Source organism: Canis aureus, chromosome 13 (assembly GCF_053574225.1).
Source record: "Canis aureus isolate CA01 chromosome 13, VMU_Caureus_v.1.0, whole genome shotgun sequence".
In the NCBI taxonomy this organism is placed as follows: domain Eukaryota; kingdom Metazoa; phylum Chordata; class Mammalia; order Carnivora; family Canidae; genus Canis; species Canis aureus.
The window spans coordinates 32,123,397-32,134,883 of record NC_135623.1 but is presented as its reverse complement, the minus strand read 5'-3'; the positions used below and the strand labels follow the sequence as shown (position 1 = coordinate 32,134,883).

Below are 11,487 nucleotides of genomic sequence, written 5' to 3'. Positions count from 1 at the left end.
GTTTATAGGTGTTAAAGCACTATATAAGGTGTCAGATTTCACAGTAGGAAGTTTATACACCTGGAAAGACCTGATCTATGTCCTGCAGTTGCACAAAGCCATAAAAGTTCAGTTGAGACAAGTGTTTATTATTTTGATATATAAACGTCCTACGACTTTCTCAGAAGAAATCACATACTCAGGTATTCATGACCACTCTTACAACCAAATGCCCTCTAGAACAGATTGTATATTTCAGGCATTTGTTCCATTAACATAATTCCTTGTTTTCTCAGTGAAAAAGAGGCCAGTGTGCCTGAAAATGCCACCTTACCCTTGCTTCAGCAAAACATGTGGCCATAGTTTCTTTATTGTACTTTCAACTTTTCTAATCTTTTCAGAAGAACAAAAATGAGAGCTAGGACTGAAGAACACTGAAGATACAAATCGTAGAGAGAGCTAATAGAAATAACTTTTGAGTAAGACATTTGTTTAAACAAAAATAAGGGTGATGGGATCCCTGGGTGGCGCAGCGGTTTGGCGCCTGCCTTTGGCCCAGGGCGCGATCCTGGAGACCCGGGATCAAATCCCACATCGGGCTCCCGGTGCATGGAGCCTGCTTCTCCCTCTGCCTGTGTCTCTGCCTCTCTCTCTCTCTCTCTCTCTCTCTCTGTGACTATCATAAAATAAAAAAAATAAATAAATAAGGGTGATTAGGCTGTTTTCTGTTTTATGTGAAGGAACTAGACTTGCAACAATGCTTGCTTTCACCTAGGTCTCCTGGCACATATTGAAGCATAATAAATAAGAGAAAAGAGGGGTCTTTAAAATTCTACTGCAATGTCCATTTCTAATGATCAATAATGAAATGATAAAAAATAAAAGTTGTTCTCTTTGTTAGTAGGTATATGAATTACATTGTCATAAATGAAATAGAAAATACTACACACCAGTAACATTATTCTCTTCTTTTACCTCCTAAACACATACCCATACACAAAAACGTATCACCCTGGAGAAGAAAAGAAGCTTGCTCTGTCCTTTTGTAAGTGAAGTTCTTTTCTTTAAAAATAAATCTGCCCATTAATTCATCTCTGGAATGTTAAATTTAAAATATTTCAATCCTCTTTAGGCAGGTAGCCTCCTTCAGAGATTCTTTAAAGAATACATTAAGTTTATTTAAGGCCTTTATTTCCACTAAAGTTGGAACAGCTTTATTTCCCCTGGTATACTCCCACCTGTAGATACTGTTAAACTGACACCTCTCTTCCCACCCCCACCAGTATCCATTCTCATCTTTCTCATTTTAGGAGTGAACTCTCCCCTTGCTCACCCCTTGCCATACTCCCAGCCTCTCTTGAAGTTTGGTGTGTCATGGTAACTAAGTTTTTGCCAACAGGATATAAAGAAAAGCTATTTGTACAATTTCTTGTTTTTATCTTCAACTTAAAGACAAGTTCTGTGTCCTTACTCCACTTTTTCCTTTTCTGGCCCAAGACCACAAATGCAAATGCAACCTTGATACAGAAACGAAAGCAATTTTTTTTTTTGTTCAGAGCTGGCTAGCCCAGAACCAAGAGCTTGCCTGCCTACATTTAGATTCTAAAGTGAGAGAGACACATACTTCTGGTTTATTTGCATCACTGTTATTTTGGGGCATCTAATAGTAACTGACTCTATATCTCAACCTATAACATACAAAAGTGTAAGCTTAGAATAATAATGTTCTTGAGCACCAAGGTACTGGTGTAAAAAACTGATGTGTAAACAAGATTTTTTAAATGAGTGCAAAAGCAAAACCAACACTTGCTTTTTTTCCCCCAGAAATCTCAGCAGCTTGTAAATTGCTTCCTATTTTACAAGGAATGATGTATAGTGAAAGTAAACTGTACTTCTTGAAAATAATTATTTATATGTATAAATTGTATTTATAAAGTAAATCATATTTAAAACAATTATATACTTTTATACATTTAAACATATATATACATATGCATATATATATATATGTATATATATATATATATATATGGGGGATAAGCAACGACACTGTATCTGTGTCTGAGAGTAGAGTTCATATATACTGAGCTTTGGTCTGAGATTTTTCATAGCCCTCAATAGCCATTCCTTTGTGCCTTGCTTCATCATTGCAGATCCATTAGCCTCCGTATCAGTGGTCCTCAAAGTGTAGTTCCCAAACCAACAACAGCAGCAGTAGCACCTGGGAATTTGTTCAAAATTCAACACAGATGTATTGAATTAGAAATGCCCAGTAGGACCCACAGATCTGTAGCTCAAAAATCCCTCCAGATGATTCCAGTGCACAATAAAGTATGAGAAAAACATGGCTTTTTAGCAATAAACTGGTAGGTAAAGTAGAATCAGCAGTCATTAGTTGAAGAAATTTGCTGAAATTATATTGATTTAAAAACAATGATCTCGAGACACCTGGGTGGCTCAGTGGTTGAGCATCTGCCTTTGGCTCAGGGCGTGATCCTGGAGTCCCAGGATGGAGTCCCTGCAAGGAGCCTGCTTCTCCCTCTGCCTGTGTCTCTGCCTCTCTCTCTCTGTCTCTTGTGAATAAATAAATAAAATCTTTAAAAACAAAATCTCAAAAAAAATTAAAAAATTAAAAAAATAAAAACAGTAATATCAATGTTTTTAAAATAGCCTAACCTAGTTGTTTTGACTTCAGACATTCAATTAATCTTATTTAATTCTATAACAATTATAAATATTTTAAAATTATGAAATCTTGCAAATAGTATAATGCTATTGTTTTCAGGTAAGAATAGACATCACTACACAAATGTGATTATTCTCATTCATGTATTACGTCAAGACTTTCTTTTTTCTGTTTTTATATGTGCAGTTTTCTTAGAATTCTATTAAGCTGTACTATAGAAAATACATTGCAGGGCACCCGGGTGGCTCAGTCAGTTAAGCTTCTGTCTTTGCCTCAGGTCATGATCTCAGTGTCCCCGATGCAGCCCACCATAGGGCTCCCTGCTCTGCAAGGAGCTTGCTTCTCTCTCTCCTCCCTGCTCGTGCTCTCTCTCACTATCTCTGTCTCAAATAAATAAAATATTTTTTTAAAAAATACATTGATAAATATGAAAATATGTCTCCATACATCCATATTTATGTGACTTCCTTTGCATTGCTATATAGTATTCAGAAATAATAACATTTATTTAGTATTTTACCTTACATTTTCAGATTAGCTAATTTGAGAGTCCTATTACATTAGCACCGTCTTCACATAAGAGTAAACAGAAAGTTTCAAGAAATTATGAGATTTTCCAAAAATTATGCACCTAGCAAGTGGAACATCCTAGATTAAAATTAAGGAATTTTGAACTCAAATATAATCACTGCATTTGCAGGGAAATAAAAATAATAAATAAGATACAAGTCCAGCCTCCAAATTTATATTGTCCCTCTATGTAGTGTGGCAAAGCGGATTATTCAAAAGGAAAGAACAGCTGGGCATTGCTTGATCTCTTCTACAAGCTGCAAACCAGCTGAATGGTCTTGGGCAATTAACTTCAATGTATATATGCTTCAGAGGGCGGGCGGAGGATTCTGGGGACAACTACAGAAGTAGAGGGAACTTAGTTCAGCAAATTTGTTTATGTGACATGGCTGAGATATTTATTTGGCATTCTCTCAGATCAGGAAATACTTGTTTTTCCATTACGTAGACTGACAGGAAGGCATATATTTTCATACAACATCATTTCACATTTCAAGATGGATGTCCAGGTAAGAGCAAACTTCTCTATCTTTTCCTGTGTAACTTGATATTAGATATTAAGGAAAAAATATACGTATATATATATGGAAGAATGCAAAATCACTATGAAAATTTAGGAAATAAAATGTCATTTTAAAGGACTTTCATGCTTGCTGCTGCCCTCAGAATTTCTACTGCAAGAGTTCATGCTCTCCATCCCCTGAGGAACCCTGGTGGACACAGGTAAGAGGCATAAGGCCAGAGATCTATGACTTAAAGCATTTGAAGCCTATCTATAAGATTATTTAAAATATTTTTTTCAGTGGGAAAGTGAATTACTGTAAACCTAATTGGAATCAACCTCCAAATCACCTACACATTCACAAATTAGAATAAAAATGCTATTTTGCTTGGGAGACTGGATTATGGTTTATTTCCATCAAATTTTCAAGTGTGACCTTTCCTCTTTTCCTGCAAGTGTAATGCAGTCAATCTGAGGGAGCACGTCTCCTCCAGCGTCCTCCTGTGTTTGTACATGTAGCCTTCACTGTTCAGCCTTCAGTTTAGTGGTGAATTGTTCATCTTATTTTGTAGGTTACCCTTCCCTTGGCTCATTCGTATTCAGAATTGACTTTGCACGTTTTTATTTCTGTCCCCTTTTTATGAATATGTTGGTGCTAATGAATCCCATAGTGACCCAGCTGAATCAAGTCTGCTACCTGCTTGGGCCACCACAGTAATAACTATCAAAAAAAAAAAAAAAAATTCTCTCACCTGGGAGTTGTGTAGCCAAAGAAAGAAGAAGCAGGTATTAGTTTTCTACTGTCTTAGCCATTAATTATAAAGGTAGCATTCCAACTGGAGATGGACAAATCTGGTCTCTTTATCCATGTGTAGAACAGTGAAAAACATTAAAACAGCTGGTATCATTTTTTCTGAGGCTTTTCCTCCTCATCCCTTCAAATAGCTTGAAAGGCTATTTTGAATGGGGATTTTTGGATCCCTGTATTGATGGTTTATAAAGAGATTGCTAAACAATGCTAAAGTGGTCTTTAGAAGAAATTGAGAATTTTGGTGCTGGCTCAAGCAACAAGAGGGAAGAAGAAAAAGAGGTTAGCAAGATACAGTAGGAGAAACTGGAACCCACGGAGAAGATAGACTAGAGAGAAATTCATTATAATGTGGCCAGAAGATCTGTTGGAATCCAAAAACTTAATGCAAAGTATTTATCCGTTATGATACAACATAAACTCCTTTTGTTTTCATTTTTAATGGAGCATGCCAAACAAAATTTTGTCAATCGTTTGGGGAAAATCCAAGAAAAAGGCTTATATTTCAGTGAATTTTTTTTTTTTTTTTTTTTTTTTTTGCAAGTGTGCCTCAAACAGCAATATCAGCATCACCTGGGAACTTGTTAGAAATGCAAATCATTAGGCCCTAATCAGACTCCCAGGAATCAGAAGCTCTGTCAACAGAGATTAGCAGTCTGTGTTTAAAAAAAAAAAAAAAAAAAAGAAAAAACTCAGGTGACTCTGATGCCAGCTAAGTGTGAGAACCGTTGTTATCACACATATAGGTTTATATGGAGCAGAGAGAAGGCAGTTATAGGAGATGAGGCGCTGCAGAGATTAAGAAACCGGAGTACAAATTTGGTGTTAAATCGATTAGAATGCATAGAAGTGAAATGAGAATTTTCTGGTTCATGGGAAAGACCGGGTGTATCCTATGTAGTACTTTTAAATTCTTGTTTAAATTTTAAGAAGATATTAGTTTATACTTTTTAAAATATGAAATAGTGAATATTGAATGCTAACCTTCATTGTGTATATATACTACACTGGTGGGAAACTTTCAATAGCTCTCAATCTTTCAATGATTTTGTTAAGCTGTTTCACATGTCTCCATGCTTTTCTATATTTTTAATTGTATAATTAATATACAATATTAGTTTCAGGTGGACAATGTAATATTCAACAATTCTATGCAATACTCCCTGCTTAACACTGTTGTCACCCTCTGTCACTACATGACATTATACCAATATTCTTGACTACATTCTCTAAGCTACTTCTCATCTGATTTATTTTCGTAACTGGAAGCTTGTACCTCTTAATACTCTTCACCTATTTCACCCATTCTCCAGTCGACTTCTCCTGTGGCAACAGCCAGTTCTCTGGATTTAGGAGTCTGGTTTGTTTGTCTTTTCAAGATTCCACATGTAAATGAAATCATATAGTATCTGTCTTTCTCTGATTCCTTTCACTTAGCATTGTACCATCTAGGTCCATCCATGTTGTCTCAAATGGCAAGAGGAATTCTTTTTTTCTCAGTAATATCCCATTGTGTGTATCTGTGTGTGTGTAATTTTCCCTATGTTGACTACTTTTATACCACTTTTCTGTACACACACACACAACCTCTTTTTTTCATTTGTCAGTAGACACTTGTGCTACTTCTATATCTTGGCTCTTGTAATATACAAAGTTGTGATAGAAGGGGATGTGTATCTTTAGTTTTGTTTTCTTTGGGCAACTATCTAATAGAATTCCTGGGTCATGTTGTATTCCTATCTTTAATGTTTTGAGGAACCTCCATGCTGTTTTCCAAAGTTGCTGCCGATTTGCATCTCCACCAACAATGTATGAAGGCTCCTTTTCTCTACATATTTCCCAACATTTATTTCCTGTGTATTTGATACAAGGCATCTGACGGATGTGAGAGGATATCTCCTTGTGGTTTTGATTTGCATTTCCCTGAAAAGTGTTGATGTTGGTTATCTTCTCATTCTGTTGGCCATCTGTATTTTTTTTTTTTTGGTTAAAAAATGTCCAGATTCTCTGCCCATTTTTAAACCAGATTGTTTTTAGTGTTGACTTAGAGGTTCTTATGTATTTTGAAGGCTAACCCCTTATCAGATATTTACAAATATCTTCTCCCATTCACTAGGTTGCCATTATGTTTTAGTGATGGTTTCCTTTGATGTGCAAAGATTTTTATTTTGGTGTAGTTCCAATAGTTTATTTTATTTTTCTTGCCTGAGGAGGCATATCTAGAAAAGTGTTGCTAAGGCTTATGTCAAAATCTTCTTCTAGGAGTTTTGTGGTTTCAGGTCTCAAGTTTAAGCCATTTTAAGTTTTTTTTGTGTTTATGGTGCAAGAAAGTGGTCCAGTTTGCGTGCAGCTGTCCAGTTTTGCCAGCACCATAAATGAAAGGCTATTTTTTTTTTTTTTACCCATTGTATATTTTTGCCTTCTTTATAATAGGTCGATTGGCCATATAAGCATGGGTTCACTTCTGGGCTCTGTCCTATTACATTCATCTATTTGTTCATGTTTGTGCTGATATCCTACTGTTTTGATTAATAGAGCTTTGTGGTTTTATTTCCTCTTGTTTTAGTTGACCTATTCATTCAGTAGCATGTTTAGCCTCCAAGTGTGTGTTTTCCAGATTTGTTGTAATTCTAACTTCATTCCATTGTGGTTGGAAAAGATAATTGTTATAACTGCAGTTCTCTTAAATCTATTGAGACTTGTTGGGCCTCTATGTGATCTATCCTGGAAGCTGTTGCATGTGCACTTAGAGTGGATAGTCCACTGTATATAGATGGAATGTTCTAAAAGTATTTTCTAATGTAAAGCATCACTCAAATCCATTGTTCTCTCCCTGATTTTTCTGTCTGGATCCATTCATGTAAGTGGGATGTTAATATTTGCTATTAATATTGTATTATACTATCAAATTCTCCCTTTATGTCTGTTAGTACTTTGTGTTTAGGTGCCCCTTTGTTGAGTGCACGGATATTTACAATTATATATTCTAAGATTGATTCCTTTGTCACTATCTAGCACCCTTCAATGTTCCTTGCTACAATCTTTGTTTTAAAGTCTATTTTGTTTGATAGAAGTCTTGCAACTCCAGCTTTCTTTTTCCTCCCATTTCCATGATCTGTTTTTATCCACCCTTTCACTTTTAGTCTATATGTGTCTTTTAGGTCTGAAGTGAGTCTCTCATAGGCAGCACATAGATGGGTCTCTCGTGAATCTGTGTGCATGTGCCTGTGTTTTAATCCCATCACCCTGTGGCTTTTGATTGGAACACTTACTCCACTTCCATTTAATTATTGAAAAAAAAAATAATTATTGATAGCTATGTACTTCCACGTTTTCTGGTGTGTGTGTGTGTGTGTGTGTCTTAATGGCTTTCTTTAGTGTTATGCTTGGATTCCTTTCTCTTAATTGTTTTGTGTACCTATTATAGGTTTTTGATTGGTGGTTACTACTGGATTCATACATATACATCAGCATATTAAGCTGATGGTTGCTTAAGTTCAATCACTTAAAAACACTAAATTTTTATTCCTCCTTCACGCTTTATGTATGTAATGTCATATTCTACATCTGTTTATTTTGTGTATGCCTGGACTGATTTTTTTTTTTTTTTAATAGATTGAACTGTTTTTTTTTTCTACTTTTGTGTATTAGTCTCCATACTGGCTTTTAACTGACTAATCTACTCTTACTATATGTTTGCTTTTATTTGTGAAAATTATTTGCATTATTCTAGATATGGCCTTTTCTTTCCACATAAATTTCCTTTTACATTTCTTGTAAGGCTGGATTTGTGGTAATAAACTCCCCTTTTTGTTTTTGTTGTTGTTGTTGTTGTTGTTGTTGTTGGGGAACTCTGTCCTTCCTATTCTGAACGATAACCTTGCTGTGTATTCTTGGTTGTAGGTGTTTTTGTATTGATTTTGGTTTTCTGCTGTTTGTTTTCCTTTCAGCACTTTGAGTATATCCTGTCACTCCCTTCTGGCCTGCAAAGTTTCTACTGAAATATTCATGACAGCCTTATGGGGTTTCCCTTATGTATAAGTCTTCTTTTCTCTTGATACTTTTTTTTTTTTATGTGAGAGAGAGAGAGAGAGAGAGAGGCAGAGACATAGGCAGAGGAAGAAGCAGGCTCCATGCACCAGGAGCCCGACGTGGGATTGGATCCCGGGTCTCCAGGATCGCGCCCTGGGCCAAAGACAGGTGCTAAGCCACTGCACCACCCAGGGATCCCTTCTCTTGATACTTCTAATATACTTTTTATCGTTACTCTTTGGCCTTTGAATTATTATATGTCTTGGTATGGACCTCCTTGGTTTCATCTTGTTAGGGGGCTCTCTACTTGTCCTGGGTATTTGTTTCCTTCCTCAGGTTAAGGAAGTTTTCAGCTATTTCTTAAATAAGTTTTTCTGCTGCCTTCTCCTTCTCTTATCCCTCTGGGATCCCTATAATGCAAATGTTGTTGTACTTGATAATGTCATGGAGTTTTCTTATCCTATTTTCATTTCTTATAGTTTTGTTCACCTTGGTGCTTTTCCAATACCATATCTTCCAGATTACTGATTATTCTTCTGCAGTCTCTAAGTAGCTATCGAATCCCTCTAGTATATTTTTTATATTAAATTCTTCATCTCGTGATGCCTGGGTGGTTCAGTGGTTGGGCGTCTGCCTTCGGCTCCAGGGGTGATTCTGGAGACCCAGAATTGGTCCACATTGGGCTCCTTGCATGGAGCTGCCTTCTCCCTCTGCCTGTGTCTATGCCACGTGCTCATGCACACTCTCTCTGTCTCTCGTGAATGAATAAATCTTTTTAAAATTCTTAATCTCTAACTGGTCATTATATATGTGTATGTGTGTATATAATCTCTCTGAAGCTCTCAAGGAGTTTACTTATGCTTAAGTCCAGTGGATCTCTTTAGGACTGTTACTTTGAATTATTTATCAGGTATACTGTTTATATCTGTCTCACTTAGCTGATTTCGTCCTGTTCTTTCACTTGGGGCATGTTCTTCCGTTTCCTTACTTTGTCTAACCATTTGTTTCTATGTATTAGGAGGGCAGTCATGTCTCCTGGTCTTGAAAATAGTGGCCTTGTATGGAAGAGGTCCTATGGTGTTCTTTAGCACAGAACCAGGCACTCCAGGGATATCTCCTGCATGGATTGCATGTACCCTACTCTTGTGGTTGAATCATGATTACCTTCAGCCTAGCTGGCTTTGATAACTCCCTTTGCCTACTGTGGGCATACTGGAAAGGGCTTGGTCCCTGAGCTGTTGAGAGACATTTTTGAGGCCACCTGCTGCTATGTGATGGACAGAGCCAGCAGTCAGCCTACCTACCTGCAATTAACCTCTCAGCCATAGTTATGGGTATTAGAGGGCACAGGTCTCTGTGTGGCCAACTGAGAGGCTGGGCTGCTGGAAGGTACACTGATGTGAGGGGTTATTTTCCCCCCAACCTCCCCAGGGCAGGAGTGACTTCGGAATGGCACTGGTCCCTGTCAGGGCTGCCTGTAGGTTGTAGGAGGGCAATAGCTACTTTGGAGTGATGCCTGGCCAGGTGCACAGGTTAGATGGGCCAGGTTCATAGAAGAATATGTGGTGGAACATGTGTTGCCATCAAGGTAGGTAGAGAGTGGTGGTTCTGTTCCCCCACAAGCATCTGGCTTTCTAGGCAAGAGAGGGAAAGAGCAATGCACCCACCCAGTCTCTCTCTTTTTTTTTTTTTTAATTTTTATTTATTTATGATAGTCACACAGAGAGAGAGAGAGGCAGAGACACAGGCAGAGGGAGAAGCAGGCTCCATGCACTGGGAGCCCGACGTGGGATTCGATCCCGGGTCTCCAGGATCATGCCCTGGGCCAAAGGCAGGCGCTAAACCGCTGCGCCCCCCAGGGATCCCCCACCCAGTCTCTTTAAATGTAGTGTGTTCCTTTTAATATTTCATCTTTGTATATGAGCCTAGAACTAAATTATTTCTATTAAAATATATTCTCTCATGCTATTAGGGTGAAAATGATCAATTAATTTAGAAAAGATTAAAATGGGGATAAAGGATTCATGATCAAATTTTATAATCTTAAATGTGCATTTGTATATCGTTAAAGTCAAAGCTTGTTTCATTTTTTTATAGTTATCTTTGTTATAAAAATATTGTCCAGTTTGTCCTGCAAACTATACTCACCATGCATTCTTTAATTTCTACAGTGGACCCAGGAACTTATAATATAAAACAACTTGCACAAAGAATTATATTTTTAATGGGACATTTCATAAATTTGTGTGTCCCCCTTGTATAGGGAACATGCTATTCTTTGAATTGTTCCAGTTTTAGGCTACGTGCTGCTGCTAAAGAGAGCACATATGGAATTATTTAAATATTTAATTTTTCAGACTCTTACTGTTACCTCATCCACACTTAGATAGCATTTTTTACATTAGCTCATTTTTTTATTAAACTTTTCCAAAACCTTCACTTCAGTTACCATAGAAATGCCACATTTTTCTTTTCAGCTGAAGTAATACTTGATTACATTATGTAACTAAAATAACAAGTTCAACTAATATAAGAGTTTGGGGAACACCCACAACTATCTCTTAATTACATTTATGTCAACTTAGAGGCAGCAGAATTTGTGGATAGTTTGGAGGATCTATGGGTCTACTCAAGGCCCTGAAGGAACATCCATATGTATCAGAAAGAGCATAAACAGGGTTCACTAGTGTGTCAGGGAAATGAATTAAAAGTGTTTGTTTATTGAGATTTCCATCTGAAAATTTGTTACTTACATTTTAGAAGTCTTAAAGATCATTGCTTTCATATTTTGAAATTTAGTTGTAAATGCATTTTACTTAATTCTGAATCAGATTCCTTTGAAGTCCTACTGAGTTTTTGCTTCTTCTGTGGAGAAATGTTTGTTGGAATGGATTGACAACTGAGAGATTT

At 36.9% G+C, this 11,487-nt stretch overlaps 1 non-coding gene across 1 annotated transcript; it reads right to left on the bottom strand.

Moving 5' to 3' along the window:
- Positions 1-10,795: 10,795 nt before the first annotated feature.
- On the bottom strand, positions 10,796-10,902 carry LOC144282724 (U6 spliceosomal RNA). Its single transcript, XR_013351187.1, has one exon. It is a non-coding gene; the product is annotated as a U6 spliceosomal RNA (small nuclear RNA).
- Positions 10,903-11,487: the final 585 nt, after the last annotated feature.